Raw genomic sequence first — 23,306 nt, 5'->3', positions numbered from 1 at the left:
AAAAAGCAGGAGGGGAGCTGCACCTCCAGGGAAGTGGTTTACAAAAGCAGTTGCAGGTAGAAGTTTATTCCAAGATGACCACAGTCTTGTGCTAATAACCATAACTGTCAGTCCAGAGGACTGGATGGACTCTAGTTCTTGATGCTAGATGAAAAAAAGGGAGTTTGAGCAGGGAAGTAGGATGTTGGTAGGTTGGACCCTGGAGAAGAGCTTTGATTTCATTGGCACTGTGACCATTTACACGATGTCAGGATCTGGCCCACTGGCTGCAGCTGAGTTAGGATGATCCATGCTAGCAGCAGAGTTGTCCCATATGGCTTTTATTTTCTCACAGATTATTATTAATTTTTTTAAGTCTAAAGGGAACTGGCTGTGTGGTAATAATAGAAGAATGAGTACTGGAGGACCTTGTTAGCAGCCTGAAGGAGAATATGCAGATAGTTGTTTGGTTCATGAATTGTTAGCAGCAGTGAATGTTACCAGCAGGCACTGCATGGAGCTGTGTGTGGAATAACCTGCTGTGAATAAGCTGCACAGAACATCCAAGGTATATTTACATAAGGGAGACGTCTGTAAAATATTAAAGTAATAAATGTATTTATGTACATTTATATGTGCATTATTACCTTACACTAATACTCAAATGTGGGGTCTGTATTTCATTATGAGTTTGAATCAAAATGTATCTTTATGGGGTTGAATTAAATGTGGTATTAAGGCCTGATCAACAGCATGCTGAAGATAGCAGGGTGCTTTCCATTAGCTGTGGCTTATATTAGTGAAAGGCCCCAAGATACTCACTGTGCTCAGAAAATCAGTTAGATGACTCCTGCCTTGTACTGTGGCCATTGACACCATGGCATAAGGAACGGGCAGGAAGGAGCAGGCTTGTCCATGCAGTGTGGGTGACAGGCGTGAGAAAAGGACCGAGAACTTGTTGGAATAGAAGGACCAGAATAGAGCCGGGACAACTGCTGCTGCACCAGAGATCGGGGTGCTCCCAGTTGACTCCAGCAATGGCCTCAGCCTCCTTCCATGCCACTATGACCTCTAGACATGCTCTGCAAGATCAGGTTTCTGGCTGCCTCTCTGAGGATGTTTGATTTTCAGCCGAACCCTGCATGTCTCATAACAAGCTTTGGGTCTTACTTTTGTGGTCATGGTTTGTGTTTTATGAATCTTACTTCTTAGATGATGGAGATTGGTAGCGGGGATAGAGTGAGTGATGAATATGTGGGGAGGGATCTGCTAGTGTTTAACAACAAAACATGAAAATCTTTCCAGCTTCCTGTTATGGTTGCTCTGCTTTGTATATGACAAGTTACATAAGTTGCAAAGTTTCAATAACGTAAGCTCTGCAAAACATCCAGATGAATGACAGGAACACAGGTACAAACTGTCCACTGGTAGCGGTGCTAATTACATCCTTTTTTTCTGGCCAAAGTTGTTCAGTATTGAAGCAAACAAACAAAAACCTCACAATTTTGAATGTTAGAGGAAGAAAACCTGATTTTTTTTCTCATTGACCAGATGTCTCATTTTCACAGATGCTGACCTTCTATTTACTTGAGCACTTTGGAGTCTCAAAGTGGTCACTTAGGTGTTATGTGTTGTTGGTAGAACTGATTGGAAACTAGAACTTCCTCTTCTGAAGTAAAATTTGATGTTTCAAAATGAGTTTGCGTTCCCCATCAAGATATCAGGCACTCGCTGAGTTTGGAGTTAGTTGGGCACTTGCTGTGCAGGGGATATTCTGAGAAGTTTTACTTTGGAATTGTCAAAACATTTTGATTCTGGAATTTGCAAATATGACATTCAATAATAGTGATTTTATATTATCATATAGTATACTATAATAGTGTAATACTGACTAGGGTATAACAGTATGCACACGTGGTATATATTAACATTTGTTTTCATGTAATGTATGTATAAGTTGAAACAATGAAATACAGTGATATGGTGAGAATAAAACCTATGGGTCAAGATTAACTCAGAAAGTTAAAACATTTAGCTGAAGTTAGTTTCTGTAAAATAATTTGGTTTCAAAAAAATGGTATTTATTATGTAAAACTACTACATCAAACTGCTCCTAGCTTTCAACCAAGTTTCATTATTATAAGTGAAACCAGTGATGCCCAACAATTTCCATTGTGGCAGCCTCTAATGTTGTTAAACTTTTACCATGCGTGCTGAAATCGTACATGCTGAGGTCTGCTTCAGGCTGAATTTCTTTGGAAATGATCGGCAGAAATACTTCAGTTTCAGAGACTGAGCACAGGGAAGAATACATCATTTTGCTTACATTAAAATATGTTACAACTGTTTCGGAGAAGAGGACTGGAAATCAGGACACTGGGATGGACTTTTTGCCTCCCATGTATCTGCCCCGGTTTGGCCAAGGTGTGAACTTGTGTAGCGTTCACATGCTGTCTGTGTTAGAGCTCAGCAGCTAAACTCTGTTGGCTCAAGGAGGGTTTGGTGGAACCGAGGACTCGTATCTGTGTTTTTATATCACTTTTACTGTTAAAATACATAGGTAAGGTTTGGGAGGAACAGCAGCTTCAGGTACCCTGTGTTCTTGATTGATCTCATTGGTTAATTATTCCTTTTTACTAAGGAAAAACCAGCTGATCTGCAGAAAAGTGAGTTTGTTAACGTGGGACATCTGCCATTCTTTCTGTTCTGCCTTTCAACCTCAAGTCCAAGTTTTAACGCAGGCTTTGCAGGCTTGGTGAGACGATGCTCTCTTTGTTGCCAAAGAGGAGCCGGCGGTGCCAGAGATCTAATCAGGTGGTGACACCAAGGACTAGCGGAGATGTTTGTGAACATGGAAAAAGTAGTTCTTCTGGCTCTCCCAGCCAAATGGCTGGCCAGAAGTAAGGTTTCAATTATAAGCAGAGCTAAAGTATGTTTGCGTTAATGACAGATCCGTCAGCTGAAGCGCAGATCCTCTAACGAGAATATATGTGATGGGATTATGTGCATGTTGCTAATTCATTTGACATAGCTGCTTACTTGAGTTTGGTTAATTAAGACGGATGATCTCTGTTGGCTGAGAAGGGGCATTGCTGAACCCAAATTTCTGCTGGAAGTTTGAAATGGCAGTGTTTGCTGGGCTGTTGGGTGTCAGGAGCCACTTCAGAGCACCAGGCTCGGGTCTGTGTAGCGGGGTGAGTGACGTGCAGCAGGTTGTCACTGCTGGGGCGGAACCAGGTGGATTTCACTCCCCCCTGGGAGCCTGGCTTCTGGGAAAATCTTCAGGACCCGCTTGTGGCTAATTTCTCATCATTTTGGAACAGCTCCCTGTCCGGCTGTGGGTGTCCGGGTGTTGGCATTGGCGGCCCCACCACCCCCAGAGGGTGCAGCTCTATACAGTGTATACACAGAATTAACATGATTAATAACATTTGAAGTACTTTTAATGAATTCCTTCATTCTGGGAGGAAATTATTGAAACCTCTTATTTCAGAAAGGTAATAATATTTTGTTTGTTTTATCTTTGTCCATCACTTTTACCTTAACGGAACTAGTCAGTATCAACAGGAAAATACTTCACATGAGTTCATTTTTCTGAAACCCAGTTCCTTTGACCTGGACTACCCTGTGGGAATCCTGGTGCCATCCAAGTGTGAACTCCTTTCTATAATTCAGCCTCCTGAAGGAAGGATGAGCTTAGCTCTCATTTATTTTCAGTCTGGTTCTGAGTTTGAACACATTGGGGCTAACTTTCTCCTTTTGGCTTGTGTATTGTCCCCAAGGGCCTGTCACTTCTTCACAGGCTCTACATGTGGAGTGGAATGTAACCTGGTTGTCCAGGGCAGGCTGCTAATTACAGCTTTAATTTTGTTGTGTTTAGGAGGAGACAGATATCCAACCTTTTCTTACTTGTAACTACGATCTGAAGAAAGGCATGATAGCAGATAAGGTGTGCTGACAGACAGGATGGCCCCAATGGCAAATTGCCCATCAGGTGAGTAAAAACTGCTATTGATGAGCCATATGAAAGGATGACTGTTACTATAACGATATATGTAGATAGCTATAGCTATGTGTCTGCATACACATATACCTGTTATGCACACACACGTATATGGATTTGTTTCTATGTGTTGCTAACAGAATCAGTTCCAAAAAGAGTTTAGAAAAGAGAAGAAAAGGTGTGTTTTATATTATTCCTGTGTGTATGCTTGCTTACGTAATACATGCTTCATTTCCTCTGGGGACTTCTTAAAGAAGTTACTAATGTATAAGCAGTGCAACTTAAAAGAAACCAACTGGAATCTAAATAGTTTCTTACAATACCTACAGTTTTGAGATAAGCAAGAAAAAATGCACTTTGAGGCAACAGCAATGATCTATTGTTTTACAAGAAATGAGCTGTTATTATAGAGTAAGAAAATGAAAGCAAGGGTCTGCTCTTAGCTGTAAATACTGCATTTTAATTTTGAAAATGGTAAGCTGTGGTTTTGTTAGTTGCAAATTGTTGCAGCTCCATTGCTTTGAAAGGGAAACAGCTGATTTATATCAGCTGAAGATCTGTCTTTGCATTGTTGATGTTTTATTCAGAATTCTTGGATCACAGTACATTAGAAAGCGCTGTGGTAGATTTACCATAAATATTCAGGTTCTGTGGTGCATTATTCCTTGAGTAATCCCATTAATTTCAGAGGCTTACATGTACTCAAGGGGACAGATTCCCCTGGAAAGAGGAAAAGCTGATCAGTCTTGAAATATGGGAGTATTACCACAGCCTGCTTTGCAGTGTGGTGATGAACTTCATTGCTGTAGCAGCAGTTCTGTTCCTTGTTCTGTGCGCTATTGTTTGCCAACCCTGTGGGGTTCAATACAGCACCTCTTGAAATTGATGGGAGCCTTTCTACTGACTTCATCAGGCATTGGGTGTTCTGGGATCTTGAGCTAGATCAAATAGCAGCTATTAATGTAGCCTGGCCTTCTTCCAGCTTTACTTATTGCCTGTGGTGCTTATACACTGTTTGGTGTATAATTTTCTCTCATTTCATAAAAGAATGACTCAGAGCCATGCTATGCCACTTGGTATTTTTGTTTGTATATTGTCACTTACCTTTGTATTCAAAGAAGATAAATCCAACAGCCATCTAGTTATTGACCCTTTCTATATGTGTTTATGTATACAAAGGCTGCTGTCACCTTTATAAGACTAAAATGATTATGCAAGTTCAAAGCCATGTTCATGTTCTCTTAAAGTACGCATTTTTCAAAATCAGGACAGATGTTTTGTGCTGTTGGAAGACACAAAACCTGGGACAAAGGGAAAGTCCAGTTTTGGTGCTGAGGATGTTTCAGAAATGGAGCAGGTTGAAATATCTCCAATTTTAAGATGATGTCAGCATTTTAAATTTAAATTTTGGGCGAAGGAAACAATAAAGAAAATAACTGCAAAAAATATTTCAGTTAAGTAGTTCTCAAATTTATCCACTCTGTTAAGAGTTGGAAGATCAGGAACGCAGTCGATAAGGAGCCTACCAGTGTCACAGGCACGTGAATTTGGTATTGTAGATGCTGCGTGTGGGTTCTGCACTACTGACTGAAGAAGGCAAGAAGACTGCTGTCTGAAGTTTGGTAGCTTTGTCACACTAGGAGTTTTCTCCCATTTCTCTTCATTTCCACCAGCAGTTTGTCCTGCTTTCTACTTTTTCCTCTGGTTATTTGAATGAAACAGGTGTTTCACAGAAAGACTGACTGCTTACAGCTCTAATTGCTGTCTCTCACAAATGGATCTTTTGTACTGTCTGGTGGATTAATAGGGGGTTAGGCGTTTAAAAAAATAAACAGTGAGTGCAAACAGTGTGAAGGAAGGGGGAAGGAGTAAAGCTGCATGTGGTTGATGAGCAAGATGATGTCATTTATTTAGCAGAGGTGATACAGTAGTTGGGAGATGCTACGAGAGGAAGAGCTCCTTCTAAGGAAATAAGGTAGTACACCACCAAGGACTCGTATACCACCAGGCGTGAAGCAAACCACAGCGTATCTGTTAGTGGCCAATGAAAAAAGTTCATTGGTTTTGAAGCCTTGGAGCTCAGGTGCAGTGAAAGAGAATAGGGGCTCATTGTTAAGGCAAGGATCAGCACTCCCTTTTGTTCGTTCCCCTGCCCCCCTCCTCCTCCTTTGGCACTACAATAATAATATCTTGTCACTCCTAAGACATGCTGGCATAGATCACGTTCACTGATGGATGTTCAGTCAATGAATCTACTAAAATGGTTTGTTTCTGTTGATGTATGTCTTTGTAGACTCCTCTAATGGGAATGTAAATAAATGAACCCTTCACCAGTGATTTCTTTCCCTGTAGTCCAGTTTAACCCCTGAGTGCCTCCCTACTAGGAGGCACTCCAGATGCTTTACTGCCTTACATTACTACAGCTTTTGCCTTTATCTTGAGCTTCCTGTGTTCTATTTGATGTCTGAATGCGCAGGCAACTTTCTGTATGTGGATGCAAGTAATTTTTTAAAATTGGTATTCAGTAAAACAAGGTTGAGAAATTAAGATGGACAGTCACTAAAGGTAAGGGCCTAATGTCCACTGAGACAGTTAAAAAGATTTCTCATGATTTCCCTGGGAACTGTAGAGGTGATGACAAGCTCTTGAGATTCATTTCTTTTAAGCTGTGTGTGAGACCTGGTTTGTATGGGGTTGTGAATCGTAGAACTGGAACATTTTTTCTGTGGTCAGTTCTCACCGGTACATAAATACTACAGTGGTACCGTCCTCAAGACACTGGAACTCAAAAACATTCTTGAGAAAATACCCAGAATGAATATATTTGCCCTTAATGATAAACTAAAAATAGCATTTACAGAGAAGATAGGCCCTAATGTATTTCTTCTCAGGAGATTTTTTTTTCACCGTAAGTGTATGGGAAGGAGAGTTTTGAAAGGAGATTAACATAGTTTTCACAGCTCCGTTCTGGACTTTGAAGTGCTCGTACTTGCACAGTTTACCTACACCACTGGAAATACTCTCTTTCATAATTGTGCACTCATACACCAGCAGGAAAGAGCTTCTGGTGAAGATGGAAGTGGAAGGTAACAGGACTAATGTTGTCAGTGTGATTTCAGTTGTCATTTGGAAAAATTGCAAAACAGATTGCAGTTTCCCTTCCTTTATCATAATCAGACAAATCAGTCATAGACTAGGATATGCCTGCACAGCAGAGATCGAGAACGGTGGAATATCACACGGCTACAGGAAGACTCACCAAGTGCAGAGCACTATCTGATAGGATCTGTGTAACCTTGTAACAAGTTCATGTGTTGGGGCAACGTACTGTCGTATCATATATCTGGCACAAAGACAATTAAAACTATCCTTCTCCCACTTCAGCCTCTTGTATGTAGGAGACACAAATGCCAGATTTTGCTAGGAGACCAGCTATTGACAGAGATCATCCCTCATGAAATGCTTTTGCTAAATCTTGTCTGTTCTGGAGTTTTCAATGCAAATGTACTCACCAAGGGAGAAAATCCTCTTTTTAAAATATGCTATTTATTTTTCAGCCTATGTGCTTGCTGACCCTGCTAATAAAGTGCTATTTAAAAGATAGCTTCTAGAATGGGGAACTTTGTACCTCCACCGTCTTCTCCTATGTATTTATTGTAGTGGAAACATAATAACTTTATTGAATGGTGGCTGTCAGGACACTGGAACAGAGCATCCAGTATCTCCATATCATTCCTTCGTTATTTGTGGCTGCAGCGTAGTAACATGCAGCACCAGATGTGAATAAGAAGGAGGGGTGCAAAAGAGAGCTTCAAATGACTGTGATGAATAGTTGAAAGTGAACAGAGGGGCTTTTAAAACTCCTTTAAAGAAAGCCTAATGCTCTGCTTCCCTAAGCAGCAGGCTACTGATGATGGAAAAGTCACAGACATACCTGCAGAGATTTGGGAAGCTCTTGTTTCAGTAGGTCTTTATGGCAGCTAAAAAAAAAAATTCCTGTGCTCCTGCCAACTTGGTTGGTGTGTCCAGCTTGCTTTTCTTCTTCGCATTTTGCTCTGTAAAGACAACATGCAATGACTCGGATAGTGTCAACTTCCAAACTGTGTTTATTCTTTGTTAGCTACCCCCACCAAGACCAGGCCCTACTTATCTGGTACTTTACCATATGGTGTCAGGATGGATATGTTGTAGGTGATGTCATACAGTGGGAAGAATTTTACTGAGCAAATAGTTATTTGTCATCAAGACTGTTACCAACAAGACTGAATTCAAATTTCATGTGGTCATAATCTTCCTGTCCAATGCACCATCAAGGTGTGGACACAGAGGACTCGAGCAGTGCTATCCTGAGGACTGCTGTCTCCTGGCTGCATTTGATTTCTGATGGTAGCATAAAATACCAGGCCCTGAAAGCTCTGACTCTTCTTTACCTTATTAAAAACAAGTGGTGACATTTTATTTGACGGGCACTACCTGTATTTCCTTAATGGCACCCTTGAAATTCAACTTTAATATAAATCATGAATGAAGCACTTTCTGTCCTTTTCCTGTATCACCCTGTTTTTTAACAAGCCTTCTAAAATATTCTGGATTCAGACTACAAAATGTTGGCTTTTCCAACCATTAAGTTCCTCCATTCAATTTTTTTTTCCTTTTTTGGCAACATGATTTGAAAAATTCAGTGAAAAAATTTTGACAGGATTTTTTTTAGGAATTCTTGAAGCTTTAAGTGAGTCTGTTGTTTGAGTACAGCTAAAATGGTTTAAAGTGGAATCAGTCATCTTTGTGTACTCTGAGCTCTGCAGGAGTATGTCTCTGAGGGGGATGCAATACGCTGCAAGTGAATGGCAAAGTGCTGCTCCTCCCCATGCCTGCTGACACTGAGCTACCTCTTCATGCTGTCCCCACGGGCTTTCTCCCTCCTGCCACTTCCACTTCCTACCATCCTGCTGTGGGTGGCTGAATCCTGGAGGTGAGGGTGAGCTTGTTGTGTGGAAGTGGGGTCAGTGAGAGCCCGTAGGTATTGGGGCGTGTGGGCAGCAAGGCTTATAAAACATGGCGTGTACAACTGGCCTGAGCATCAGGACTGCCTTAGCTGATGATTTCCTTGGTTTATGCTGATTGCATTGATTGGAAAATGCCCTCAAAGAGCTTTAGCTCGTAAGTTAACACAGTTTTTGTGTGGGTGAACTAATTGGCCTAGCAGGCCACACCTCTTCACACAGACATTTAGGAAATGGTAAAGCAAATAAGCCCAGTGGTGCCAAAATCAGAGCGATAGCTGATGAAGCCCTGATGGGGAGAACAGCCAAATAGTGTGAATGGAATGTCAGTAAGTATAGAAGTTAAAAATACACATCTCAAACCTTGAGGACACTCTGGGGACTAAGAAGCTATATTGATACTAGACTTCAAAAGATCCAAATAAACAGCAGGATTTTCTCAATGCACAGAAGTACATACTTGTAATGTCAGAGCGATGTTATTTCTGCACAGCAAATCTCAAGACAGATGCCTAAAAAAACAGTCCAGATAAGTTGCCTCTTATTTAATTTACATTTCTAATTTCTTATTTTATTTTCATTTATCTTAGACACTCAGTTTTAGATGCGTACTGTGAATCCCAGATTTCCGTATTTCTGGAGGTAACATTAGTGCTTTTGAAGGGGAGGGTGCGTGGCTAGCGTGGTACTGAGCAGCGTTTCAGAGCACTAGATTTCAGCTTGTGTCTATGCAAGATGGCCTTGGGCAAGTAAAGCAGGATTAGTAACATTGATTTGCTTTGTGAGATACTTTGAGATCCACAGATGACAAATACCAGAGAAGAGTGAGGTGTTAATCTAAAACCAGACTTTTCCTGGTTCTTCTCATACTAAGTGTTAGGAAGATCAGCATGTCCCTTCTCCCACTGCAGGTGGCTTCCCAGTTCTCAGACCCCAGGTAGGCTGTGGCTTTGTCTTTATTATAGACAAATGAGGACTATAGATGGTATATACATACAGTGCCTGCATGGAAAGTGCTGGAAATAGCTACAATTCTGATGTCTCCATCTGTGTTACTTAGCCTGGGCTCCCATTATAATGAGCAAAGAGGATTTTACAAGATGATTGAAGTGACCTATTTCAGACGTCTGCTTTAGGATGAGATTACTTTTGTCTTCAAGTACCTGTTCTCTCCAGTGCTCACAAAAGGAGTTTACTGTGACTACCTGGATCCTGACTTGGAGTCTTAAAAGCTCCTAGTGTGTGTTTCACACCACTGTGTCAGAAAATTGCTGCCCTGGCTGGCTGGCAGCGAGCAGCGGCAGTTGGCTTTCTACTGGTTAGATGTGGTGAAAAACTGGGAGTTGCTTTTGCAGGCAGATTTTAAATCACTTTGATGTGTCTGAGAGAAAATGGAAAGATAGTAAGGTAGTGAGAAAATTTTTTATATTAGTGCCCCTCTTGGTCTAACGGCGAAGCTCAGATAGAAGCAAAGGTATGACAAATACAGACCATAAAAGAAAGTGTACCGGTTTTTTAATAGTAGAGAGAATCTGCAGAATAATTTTCCGTGATATCAAATATTTGAATCGGAGTTGTAGACTGGATTAATTGATGACTGCTTTCTATGTATAGATCAGATTGGTGAATTGTACCAGTACTCTTGGAGGTGGAAACCTCAAACACTGCTCTAGAGGAAATTGAAGAGCTTGTTGTTCTCATGACAAAGTGTATTTACGATAAACGCCAACCCCCGAATGGGGGGGTAAATTACGTGTGTTCTTATGAGTTTGTAAGTGTGGCAGCTAGCTGCTGCAGGAAGAATGACCTCACTCATGGCAGCACAGTTGATGCATGGGTCGACATGGATCCAAACAGCAGCATTGGAATATTGGCAATCTGCATGTCTTCATGTAAAAGCTTGATTAACTCCAAGAACGTGAAACTCCTATGTTCTACATATGCTGTTTTGCCCAGCCTAGGTTTCTCAAGAGAAATACAGCAAATGTAAGAAAATACTTGAAAATATAAGAAGGTTTAAAAAAACCTACATTAAAGCAGCATCTAGATTCGCCAGACAAAATAAGGGACCACTGTGCACACTGCTATACAAATGAGCAGTAGCAGACATCCCCTGCCGTGCAAACGTTTAAAACACACGGAGGGAGCAATGTTCTCCTCTTGTGGGTGGCTCTGGCCATGGGAGTTGTTTCACTGTGAAAGGGAACAGCCATGTCTAAGGGAGGAGGAGAAGACCGCTTTAGTGTCTTTTATCAGTTTCTATTTTAGAGAACACCGTGGTCCTCAGAACACGAAGGAAAACACCCTCTATAACCTATTTGGTATTTTTAATACATCTGAACTATTTGTATGAGAACGAAGCTCAGCCAGAAATATTGCTGAGCTTTTCCGTATGTGTCCCACCTTGCAAATTCCCTTTGTTAATCTTCTCACCTCTGTGCTTCAGTAGTGTATGAGGGCTCTGTAGTGCTCTGTAGCACTAAGTGAGCTTCGGCAGGGAACCTGCTTTTAGAGCTGGATTGGAGCTCTGTTATTGAAAACTCGTCGGAGGACAGTACGCTACAAAGTGGCACACTTGAAAGCTAGGTGCTGGGGAGAGGGAAAGTGCTGCATGAGCATGAAGCGAGATTATAAATTACAATTCAGCTCAGCACATTTGGAGCCACGAAAATAGATTAGGAGTTTGTAAAAGAACGCCCTCAAGGATTCAGAACTACAGCCAAAGAGGAGGGAAAACATAATGCTTTAGTATGCTGTGATTTATGCACTGAATAAGTTTGAATTAGTCACTAATGTGAAGTGGATTTGGAAGGATTAATAACCCTTACCCAGCACTTATTGTATGATGATCAGCTATAAATCTTCTTTGAGCAAAACAGGAAGTAGCCAAATCCTTTCTCTCTGGAGATGGGCAATATTCATGCCATTGTTCAAGGGCAGCCCAGTTTGAATTCTGTTTTTTTCTCAGCATGAGGCTATGGATTGCTCATGGCAACTTGGCAATTTCCAGTTTGCTCAGAAGGTATGTGCTGCCAGATGAGCCTGTCAAGGAAAGGGACAACTGTGTGAAACCATGAACTCCCATTTGCCTGGCTTATACAATTCACTTCTTGGAATGGGCACATTTGCCTGGAGAGGGAATAGAAAAAGTGTGACAATGCTGTAGGTTGCAACTCTTCGTTGTTACTTTTCATGCTCTCACTATTTCAGTCCTGAATGACTTTTAAGCTCATTTTTCCTACTTGTTGTGGTTGTTTGAAGTGGAAAACTTTCCATTAAGGACTAAAAATCTTGTTCTAGTTGATGCTTTGCCCATTTGTATTTGTGCCAAAACCAGTATGACTTTTGATTTCTTCTGAGCATATGTCAGCTGGTGACCCACCACACCTTCTCTTGTGTGGCCTATATAAACCGATGCCGACTGAAGCTTCAAAGAGCGACTTTCCTCCCTGTAGGACTCTACCTCACACTTATTTCCAATAAACTGCCATCCTCTCAATTTTCCACAAGCAACAGTATAATTGAGCAGTAACCTCAGTGTATGAAAATCTGTGTGGCAGATGAAAGAAGCATCATTAGACTAGAGGCAGCTGGAGTGCAGTCATGAAGCATAAAGAGCTCAGCCCCCATAGAATCTCTTTTATGAATATTTAGAAATCAAGAGAAAAAACTGTTCAGCTGTTTGGTGGAGATGAAATTCTTATCAACCCAGGAAAGAGAGAGTGAGAGCTGTTTGACTAAACAAATTGTTCATCCAAAGAGTAAGGAAGGGAAGAGTTAGCCTTCCCTGTGAAGAGGTCTGGCTAGATCAGCCAACTGTGAACCCCCTGGGGTATTTCCATCTGGGCAGTCAAATTTGTTTAGGCTGTTGAGGGAGAGGTACCAGAAGATGCGCTGTTCATAAGACACAGACTGCTGCTATGTTATAAAGAGGTATCTTTTGTTTGTTGCTGTCTTTATTATTTTAAATGCATGTTTAGCACCTTTTTGTTAAATTTACCTGCGCTTACCCAGCTTTACTGCTGCAAACTTGCTGCACAAGATGCAGTCAATCCACATAAGATGTCCTAGTGGACTGAAGCACAAGACTGTGATGGACCTACAATCAGTACTTGCTCTAAAGTCCATCCTTAGGTATGTTCAAGGCTTCCCTTCCCTGAGGGTGCACCAAGGAGGTTGTCGAGGTTACTGAAAAGCTGTGTGGAGTAGAAACAATACTTGCTCTTTTTAGCTTAGCTGAGCAGCCCTAGAGATCCAAAGTAGTTCCTAAACCAAGAGTCACATGTGTGTGTCACCACTGCTGTTGCCCACAGTAGTTCCAGGTGGCTCTTTCCCCTTTTCCAATGAGGGGGCATTGCCTGTTTGCTTCTAAGAGGACCTTGGAACAAACTAGAATATGCACATGAAAATCAAGTGAGAATTGCCTTGGTTTAGGCTAACCTTTCGCAAATCTATGTGGATGTACTTGCAAAACTGATCGGGTAGATTAGGCTCCTGGCAGTAGTTTTGTGAATAATGATGGTGGAACCAGAACCATAAAAGGCATTAAAATACTCTTCCTAACTACACTTACCCCTGTGCACGTCTATGGAATGTGATTTTTGAAATGCCTCAAATTCACACTCACGCAGAATCTGTCACCGTTCCCTGTGACCTTGATCAGGAGCATTTCTTTTAATGCCTGTTATGCTTCCAGATAAGCAGAGCACCACCCATTGACCCAGGCAGGTCATTATCCTCTTCCTCTTTATCAGGAATCCTTCAGCCAATTAATCACACACTGCTCTGCAATCTTGAGGCTCAATTATGCCCGGACAAGTGTTGCTCAGCTGTTCCTCCTGCTACAGATGTGACATATCCTGAGATTAGCTCTGATTCACAGAAAGTCACTGATTCGGTATCAGGCGCTAAGAAAAGCTGGGCTGTCTGGGAGGGAAGTGACACCATCTTAGAAGCATTTTATCACAAAGTAAGTGTAGATGTCTAAAAAATCCTGCTTGCCACCACCACATCACAGCAAGTCCTTTTCACTCACTGTTGCCTCTCATCCTGAGACAATTTACCAGTTTTTTTTAGATGGGGATGTCAGCAAACTAATAAACTGGTAGTAGTGCATCGATGACAGACAGTAGCTAGTTCTCCTTTTGGATAGTAGATAGCTTAACTTTGAATCCTCGTGAGAAACCTGGCTTTTCCTATTTTGTGAAAACCCATATTATGCGCATCAAATAGTTTATGTTTTTCTTTTCATTTTCCTGTTGTTACTAGTTGCTTGGAATACTCCATCATGGACATGTGCGTGTGAAAGAGTTGGATGGTATTTTTGATTGTTCTAAAAATTCTGCCTTAGTTTTTTGTTTTTTCTTTTTTCGGTAGCTGTGGCTTGACACGCTTGCTTGTTTTTAGCGTGCCTGGACTGGAGTATATTTTGTGGCCCCCGGAAGTACTATGGGGTACCCACTGAAACTATGAGCGAGCTGTGCCTCGGCATCATGATGCTGCGTTTGTGAGGTTGTTCTTTTGTAACCATATTCTTTTCAGTTACCCAGAAACACAGGCAAACGTTTAGTAGATATGTTTGCAATTCTATAAAATTATATTATCCTTTTAGGAAAAAACAGCCTTTCAATTTCTATAAGCAGACCTTGTTAAAAAAAATTCTGGGTTTTGAATCTTTAAATATGGTTCTTACTGGTTTTATTTAAAAAAAAACTATTTTTGAACAAGATAAACAGACACTGAATATGTTATTGTTTACTATAGAAAATGGTTTACTATACAGAATAACTACGCTTTATCACTTTCAGACTTCAAATAAATTTCCTCAGAAACCCCTACAGAATGAAAGCAGTATTTGCATTGCAGCTGTGATTGGTGCTGCGTGGAGTCAGTGAGCAGATAGGATCTGGTTCTGCACCATGCCCCTGGCTGGGGGCTTTTTACACGCTGGTGTGAATACAGAGATACACAGTGAAGTTAAATAGGGTTTGGAGCTGTCTATGAACAACTTGATTTAACTGGGGCTGAAGCAGCTGTAAGCACACAGCAGGGCTGTATGTTAGCTCGCAGGGCTGAGCCTGCCAGTTTGAGAGCTGGAAAGCTTCTGTCTTAAAACACCCAGATATTCTGCGCCTCGTTTTCTGCAGATAGAGCTACTGCTATTACTTCTCAGATTGGCATCTAAATTTGCAGTCTTAACTAGAGCTGCTTGTGGGTTAGATATTGTACAGAAGCATGAGCAAGATAGCCTTTTTTTTTTTGTTACAAGCTTTTGCTCACCAGAAAAGGGAAAAGTGTAGTGTCCAAGGCTAACACAGCTGAGACATAGCAAGACAAGGAGAAAAACCCAAACGACACTGCCTGCCATGACACCATCCAATGGGTATTGGTGAATACCTAATAACAGTTGTAATAGTATTGTGACTAGCATTCTCATATACAAACATTACTGGTCTACATTGTCTTTTACAGGATTAAATAAGGTCTAAAAAAGATTTAAGTGGACTCATTTCGAATGGACTTTATTACTCAGATCCTCACATGCAAGTTCTTACTGACTAGTAGATTCAGGTTGTGGATGAGCCCCACCATGCTAAGACACTGAAAAATGACTCTTCAGAGAGTGTATTGCAATCTAACTATATGGCTACATGAGTCTGATTTGATACGTTTGTGGCTGAAAAAGTTGTATATCTTGTTATAAAACTTTATTTGCATTTTCAAGATACAGCAAATGGAGACTGTGGAAGGTGTATAGAAGGGATATTTCACTTGAACTTTGTTATATTTTATTTTATTTCTCAAAATTGCTAGATAATATTTGGCCTTGGCTGCTTGTTCAATAGCAAATACTGCAGATGTGGTGGTTGTTTTTTTTTTTAGGACACAGTTATTTCAAATGCAATACTTATATTGGCTGTCAGGAAGGTTGTTGGGAAGCAAGCCAAACTGAACTCTTAACGAAAATAAATAGTTCCTAATTGAGACATTTTATCTTAAAAACCACCTAATTAAAAAGATGTCCAAGAGGGAAACTGAACACAAATGCTGTAGGTGTTCTTCAGGAAAATATTTTGTGCTGTTCAGCAAAGGAAGAGATCACTGCAGTCTGTGAAGGCAATAAATGTGGAGCTCCCTGCTGGCATTGCCAGGAGGCCTGTGACTGAAGGGTACCGCTTGGCGGTGGTGGCCTAGAGGCTGAGGAGCTGGACTGGGACCGTGACCTCCAGGTGATCCTCTGTTGTGTCGTGCGTTGTGGGCTTTTGGTGCACGGCGGGTTCCCAGTGAAGGCTGCGAGTGGTGTCCGATGCTGTGTTTTACTGACTAGGCTGGGAGCTGGATGGTTGGACTGAATGATTTATGGTTGGACTGGATGATCTTCAAGGTCTTTTCCAACCTAGACGATTCTGTGATTCACCTTCTGCCGTGCCTTCTCAACACAACAGTCAGACTTAGTTACGTGCTACTTGCGCACCTTGTCCTGTGTGTAGCGTTAGAGCCTCACGCAGAGAGGAGTATATATAGACTGCTTTTGTTTCTGCAGCTCAGAGCTCTTCAACCTTCACCCCAGCCTTTTAAACATAATTAAATGGGAACCTTAAACTCAAATGCATCTCTAAAAAACCACATAGAGGTGGTCTCGTCCTAAAGATGAAAAAGAGGATTAGAACTGGAGGGAACTGAAGTTATTTTGGTGTTTTATAAATAATCTTCCAATTTCCTATCACCTGCCACTTCATCTCTTGTGGGGTTAGTGCTGGACTCTGCTACTCTTTTTGCCAGGCTTTCTGTGCTGATCGACCACAGGAGTGGAAAAGAAGCTGGAAAGATGAAAGGAGCTATAGACTCCTAAGAAAGATATAGGTATTTTCTAGGGAGCAGGTAGGAGTGGACTGTGCAATTCAGTTGGGGGCAGCTAATTTACCACGTAGTCCCAATAGGAACCAGGCAGATCTAAGAATAAAGCAGATACGACAACTGACTTCTTAATATGAAGGTGAAGGGCGTGAAATTTTTCTATCAAATCAAATATTTTTGCTCTTACTGCTCTTCACTGACAGTTAGCTGTTAGATCATTGGGTTGGCTGAGGAATTCATGAGCAGTGTGTGTCTGTTACAGTGATTGCATAGTACAGCAGGAGTTAGTGAATATTAATGCAAGAACTCTCTCTTCTGGGCTTCTTTGTGGAAAGGACACCTATCCACAAGCAGAAATTCTTGGAAACCTTATGTCAAGCTTTTACTGTTCTTTATTTTTCTACCCGTATATTCAAGTTATTTGACAGTGAACTCTGCTATCACTGAAAAGCACAAGAAATTTTCATCTGTGTATTCAGATCTGGATTAAAATTTGCCACATTCCTTCCAACACTGCAGTATTTATAAACAATTCTTAAAAGTTAAAACTAAAAAAGCTCTTTCTCAGCTTTGACCCCAGACATTTCAACATCTTTGGCTAGGAATTAAAACATTTGGTGTATAATCTGAAAGGGATTATGTAGCGCTGTTTCTCCACTGTTGGATCTCCTGTGCTGAATCTCTGTTGCTCTATGGGGCTCTTGGCAAAATGAAGACACACTGAGTGAAGTTTATTTCCTCTATGGCCATATTGTATCAGCTCTCTCTAAAAGCATGTACTTTTCTTTTTATTTAATTATCATGTGTTCTAAAAACATCGCTTCCTGCTTGGAAAAAGTTACATCTTTTTTTTGTTTTCAGTTTATTTCACTAGTTTTAAAATACAACTTTACTTACAGTCTTGAGCATTATGGTTTGTTACTAAAACTAAGTAATTTGCTGTACTATGTCTCAAACTGAAAGCTAAACATCACCAGCCACTTTTTACAGGTCAGCATATTGGAGGCACAGAAGTATCAAGTAAATTGTCCAGGATTGCCCTGTAGCTCAGCAGTGGGCTCAGAAGTAAAACCCATGTTTCTCTACTTAGTCCAAGAAGCACCACCCGTTTTGGGATAGTTAAAATTTAGTTGAATTACAAATTATATTGTTAATGATTGTGTGGATGAGCAGATTATTAGCTGTGGTATTGGCCAGGGAAAATATTTGTGTTCAGACTCTCATCATTTAACAGGTGTGACCAGCACAGGGACTTTACTAAGTTAGGAAAAGACAGACAAACATTGGGCTATCTGGTAAGTAATCATAAACTGCAATAAGGTGAAAATATTTCAGCCAAACATAAAAACAAAACCGAGAGCCTGACCTTATAATGAGTTATGGTGGTAAAACACTACCAAGAGATGAGATAGGGCCATAACCATGGAGTGCTATGGCCAGTTAAAGTCACTACAAATGTGTCTGTCAGTTTAAGAAATATTGAATCCTATAAGTGGTCCTGTAAATATCTATACTGTCTTCTTCTGTGAAGCCTTCTTGTTCCTGGGTCCTGCTTCTCGTTCCCTTTTTTCCCCTAAGAAATTATGGACTCCGGTGGTGGTGACTGTACTTTGCCTTTCCCAAGTTCCGGGTGGATATGGTCAGGATTTCACGAGATTTTAGATTAAGGTCCTGCGAGCAAATGCCAGCATGCATGTAAGCACTGCTGTATGCTTTTCTCCTCCTCTAATTTATTACCTTGCAGCATCTGAATACAGAGGAAATTAGAGATTCAGATTTGTACTTCTCAAAGAAAAAAAAAAAAAGAGAGAAAGAAAAAAGAAAAAGAAAAGGAGAAGGATCCCACCAAAATTGCTTTGTGATTCACTGTGGGGTCGTGACCCCATCCCGCTGAGACTGCTGTTCCAAAGTAGTAACTCGGTAGCTGGAGTTTTTAAAAGTGGTTGTTGATTGGCTTAGCTGTAAGAAAATCACATTTCCCTGAAACTCTTAGGGATACTTTAAATGGGTGGATTATCCAGCTGCCTGATTAGAAGTTTGGGTTATGTAAACACTGAGTGTTTAGATTTAGGCTTTTCAGTTGAAGTCCAGGCAGCTGTTTGCACTTAACTCCATCAAGAAGCCCAGTTAATCAAAGAGCAGGAAGGATTTTTTTACCTTCTTAAACCTGTGTCATTATTTCTGCTGTCCAAACTCCTTGGAGTTAGGCTTGTTGCAATGTAGAACAAGGTATTTTGGATGTTCTGCTGAGGAAACGGGAAAAAATGGATGGGATTTTGGTTAGCAAAATGTTGTGCTTTGTGGATTTTTCCCCCTTCGCTGTGACGTAATCATTTCTCTGGTCAAAACTGCGTCAAGCCTCTAATCGCAACCAGTTTGTGCCTTTAAAGTTATGGATCATAGCGGTGATCTGTGTTGTTATCTGATCTTGTTTAATAGCTTCTCTGCATATTTGTGTATTTGAGGGATCAGCTTGCTTTCGTAACCTCAGTGGATGAATAGTCTCTGAAATTAAGTCCTTTTCTGTTGGACAGACCTCTGTCAGAGATCTGCCCATGACCAGGGGTGTGAGACATCTTTCCACTCTTAGATCTTTATGTCCATGTCTGTAGTTGACCTAGTAGGAAAAAACAGATGACTTTTCACAGCCTCTGTCTTGGTGCTTTAACGCCACAAGGATCCTATGCCCTGCTCCTTCTTGTGTTGTGTTTTGTTTTTTGTTGGGTTTTTTTTTTTTTTGAACAGCTCCATCAAGTCTCACTGGGGTACTAGTATGCCCTAAGTTGTTTGCATGTTGTGACGTATAGTAGGTGCTTCATTTGCTCGTGGTGTCCTCAGATGCATGCTCAGAGAGAGAAACGCTGGTAGAGGAGTAGATGGGAGAGTGAGAGGATACTCTTGGGAGCAGGGAGCTGTCAGTCAGGCCTGGAGGGAACAGAGGGGACCAGGGAGAGTCCCTAGAGTCAGCAGGACACAACTTGCTGCAGCTCAGAAGGCAGTTGAAGCCAAGGAAGAAGAGACAGAGACAAGGAGTTACAACTCTTGTATCAGAGGTTATACGTCCTTTCCTATTGTCTTGCCTTGAGTTTTCACTGTGAAAAAAATTAGTTGCTGCTGAAGTCAATGAGTCTTATTTGGGGAGCTTAGAACAGAAAGTCAAAGCAGATCCACCTAAAAGCTCTGGCTCGCTCATGTCACTCTCTTACACATGTACCATTTCCAGCCATCAAGGACGTGCAGACCCTGTTTACACTGGATTTATCATAGAATCACGGAATGGTTTGGGTTGGAAGGGACCTTAAAGACCATCTAGTCCCAACCCCCCTGCCACGGGCAGGGACACCTTCCACTAGCCCAGGTTGCCCAAAGCCCCATCCAACCTAGCCTTGAACCCTGCCAGGGAGGGGGCAGCCACAGCTTCTCTGGGTAACCTGTGCCAGTGCCTCACCACCTTCACAGGAAAGAATTTATTCCTTATACCTAATACAAATCTACCCTTTTTCAGTTTAAAACCGTTACCCCTCATCCTGTCACTGCACCCCCTGACAAAGAGTCCCTCCCCAGCTTTCCTGTAGCCCCCTTTAAGTCCTGGGAGGCCGCTCTAAGGTCTCCCCAGAGCCTTCTCTTCTCCAGCTGAACACCCCCAACTCTCTCAGCCTGTCCTCACAGGGGAGGTGCTCCAGTCCCTGATCATCTTTGTGGCCTCCTCTGGCCCTGCTTGAGGTCTGTGTCCTTATGTTGAGGGCTTCAGAGCTGGACACGGCACTGCAGGTGGGGTCTCACGAGAGCGGAGTAGAGGGGGAGAATCACCTCCCTCGACCTGCTGACCACACTTCTCTTGATTTTTAGGGAATTCTTGACAGTGTGAATAGATAGCACAGCCAGAGTAACTAGCTTAACACTTCAGGATCTAAGCAGTGAAAGAGTCTTTGTGTAGCAAAGAAACAGTCTTTCTTCTCCAGGGGAAAAAAAAAAAAAAAGGAAAGAAAAGAAACTTCTAAAAAATTGGGTTTATTTTACTGTGTTTTGTTTTAACCCCTACCAATTTGGAAATTTCTGAAGGGAAAAACCCGAGCAAAACTTTTTGTGAAACAGCTTCTGTCAGTGGTTATCTCTTTACATTCCACTTCTGGTTGTTGTTTTGCTTTTTAGCTAGAAACCTAAACAACTTTCTATAGTTTTGCTTTTTAGTTACAAGTCACCAGTATTAATTGTTGATTTCTACTGCTGACATTTTTCTTTGTTTTCTAAATCTGGAGATATCCTGAGGCAAACAACAAGCACTTTAACATGCATCTCTGACAGCATGTGTACTTGTGATTAGCTAAAAATAATTTATGCTTGCTTGATATCGGTAAGATATGCTTCCTTGTGTATATGCTTACAACTGTACTGTGTTCTACCTAAACAATGTACAATATAGTACATATTTATAAAGTAAACCAAGTTTAGCTTTGCAAGCAAAACATATTAAAATATTTTATTTTTTTCTAAAATAGTCTTCCCCAAATCTTTGAAATTGACAGCTATTATGTAGTTCTGACCGTGACAGCGTCACCAGTGAACTCTCATGATTCTGTTAACCCACAAATGACACTACTTGCATCGAACTGTCCTGAAGCCATTGAGGGCCCAGCTGTGATCTTTTATGGCCAGAGAGGAAACACCCAGAGAACTGTGGTTTAATAGGGTAGGCGTTTCCCTATCAGTTTACTGGATAATAAATCCAAGACCCGTAATTCCAGCCTGAATTACTAATCAGTGTCATACTGTAATTACAGAAAATATTTTTGAGAATGTTATTGCTAAATATTGATTTGCTTTTAATCTATAAAACAAACCTTAATTTATATTTTATAATGTACATGGCTTTCCCTGTAATTAGATCTAATACTTATGATGTTGTTAACTAAGAAAATGTGCGTCAAATTATCCTGAGGAAACCCTAATTGACATGGGGATCATTCTGTCTTGTGCACTGTATGGTGCCTGGGGACAAATCTATTCCTGTAAGAATTAGCATAAAAACCACATAAATAATAAGCACATGGAGATACAATAGTCAGCAAAGGACTCTGGTGAAAAACTGGCATGTCTCTGCTGACATTTAATAACGTAATCTAATAATGAGATATTAATCGATATTTGCAGGAATTTAAACTGATCAGATGGTCCTGACAGGAGGGTCAGGTGGTTGAATGATCTTTTTATGTTTTCCTTCCTGTTGTTCACATTGCTCTGAAGATACACTTCACATGTGCCGATCTCTAAGGTGGCAGTAGGCTCTCAGGTTGTGGGCATATAGACTGAAATGGTATTGAGTTTTTGTAATTATTGTTGCTTATTTTCAGAGAACCAGACATCTGGGTGGGATATAATATTGCCACAACCTTTCATATTTTGACATCTATTTATACCTGTGCTTTTCTACTTGCCTCTCTTGTTTTGCAAGCCTCGCCTATGAAAAGGAGCAGGCAGTGTTTCAGATGCCTCGTCCCAGGCAATCCTGTGCTATTTACCATTACCAGATGTGGAGGGCTCTGGTGTCCCTTCTGTAAAGAATAAGGTAGTACCTGGGGCTTGTTTTTCTTACAGCATGCCACGCTAGAATAACAGTATCAGGTACTGCCTGGTCTCGTGGGAAATGCTTCCACCTTCTACCTGTGATTAACCCACCAGGCCACTTTATGTCACTATTGCTCCACGTTCAAATGTGGCTGAAGCAGCACTTACTGAGCAGCAGGCCAGGATGCACTTTCCAGATTGTTACAGACTTCAGAAATTCAAACTTCCAGAAACAGGATCTCAGAATTGGCCTTGAATGGCTCCTTTTGGTGGGAGTGACCCTCTCAGTTGTTTACCAGCCAGGTGACTCTGGTTTCCAAATGCAGATGCCTGGTCACTTGAGTTCCCTGGGTAATTATTTCCTTTTAGATTGTGCTCCTCTGTGACTTCAGCTGGAAGTAGATGGGCTGAGGCATGATCTCATCAACATTCTCTCTTTTCCCTCCAAGTTTTGGGACAGCTGGCTTAGCAGCCACCCAGTCAGGAATGGTAGCAAGCCAGTCCTCCTCTCTGCAGTAAGACTGTGGCCAATAAGTAAATGTCATGCTTGCCAAGATAAGGGTAATAAAATCTCATGCTTGAGGGCATAAGACAATCATTGCAGAAGTCAAGCTGGAATTCCTCCCCAAACATGCTGCAGCATTACACAGTTACCTCAGCCAACCGTTCTCATGAGTTTTCCTTAGCGTAGCTTCACTTTACAAGGACGGTCCCCTCAGTCTCTTCCTCACTTCTGCATGCCGAATCTTCTCTGTAGCTGTTCTAGTGCTTACTTGTGCAAAAAAGTAAAGTTGGAAATGTTGTGGGGTAGGTGGAACCTCACCTTGATGCCAGTGTGCTGTTGCTGCTTGCAACATTCACCACTGATGTACGTGCTGGGTTTTTCTCCTTCCCTTTGG

The 23,306-nt window shown here is 41.3% G+C and overlaps 1 long non-coding RNA gene across 1 annotated transcript in view; it reads left to right on the top strand.

The window, feature by feature from the left end:
• Nucleotides 1-23,306, top strand: part of LOC141941543 (uncharacterized) — a 168,973-nt gene that overhangs the window by 88,950 nt on the left and 56,717 nt on the right. Inside the window, exon 2 of the long non-coding RNA XR_012628367.1 lies at nucleotides 3,860-3,973. This is a non-coding gene — a long non-coding RNA (uncharacterized LOC141941543). The remainder of the gene's footprint in view (nucleotides 1-3,859; nucleotides 3,974-23,306) is intronic.

The sequence above is a fragment of the Strix uralensis genome, chromosome 3, assembly GCF_047716275.1.
Source record: "Strix uralensis isolate ZFMK-TIS-50842 chromosome 3, bStrUra1, whole genome shotgun sequence".
Taxonomy (NCBI): Eukaryota; Metazoa; Chordata; class Aves; order Strigiformes; family Strigidae; genus Strix; species Strix uralensis.
The sequence above is the reverse complement of the archived record's forward strand: the minus strand, read 5'-3'. Positions and strand labels throughout refer to the sequence as shown.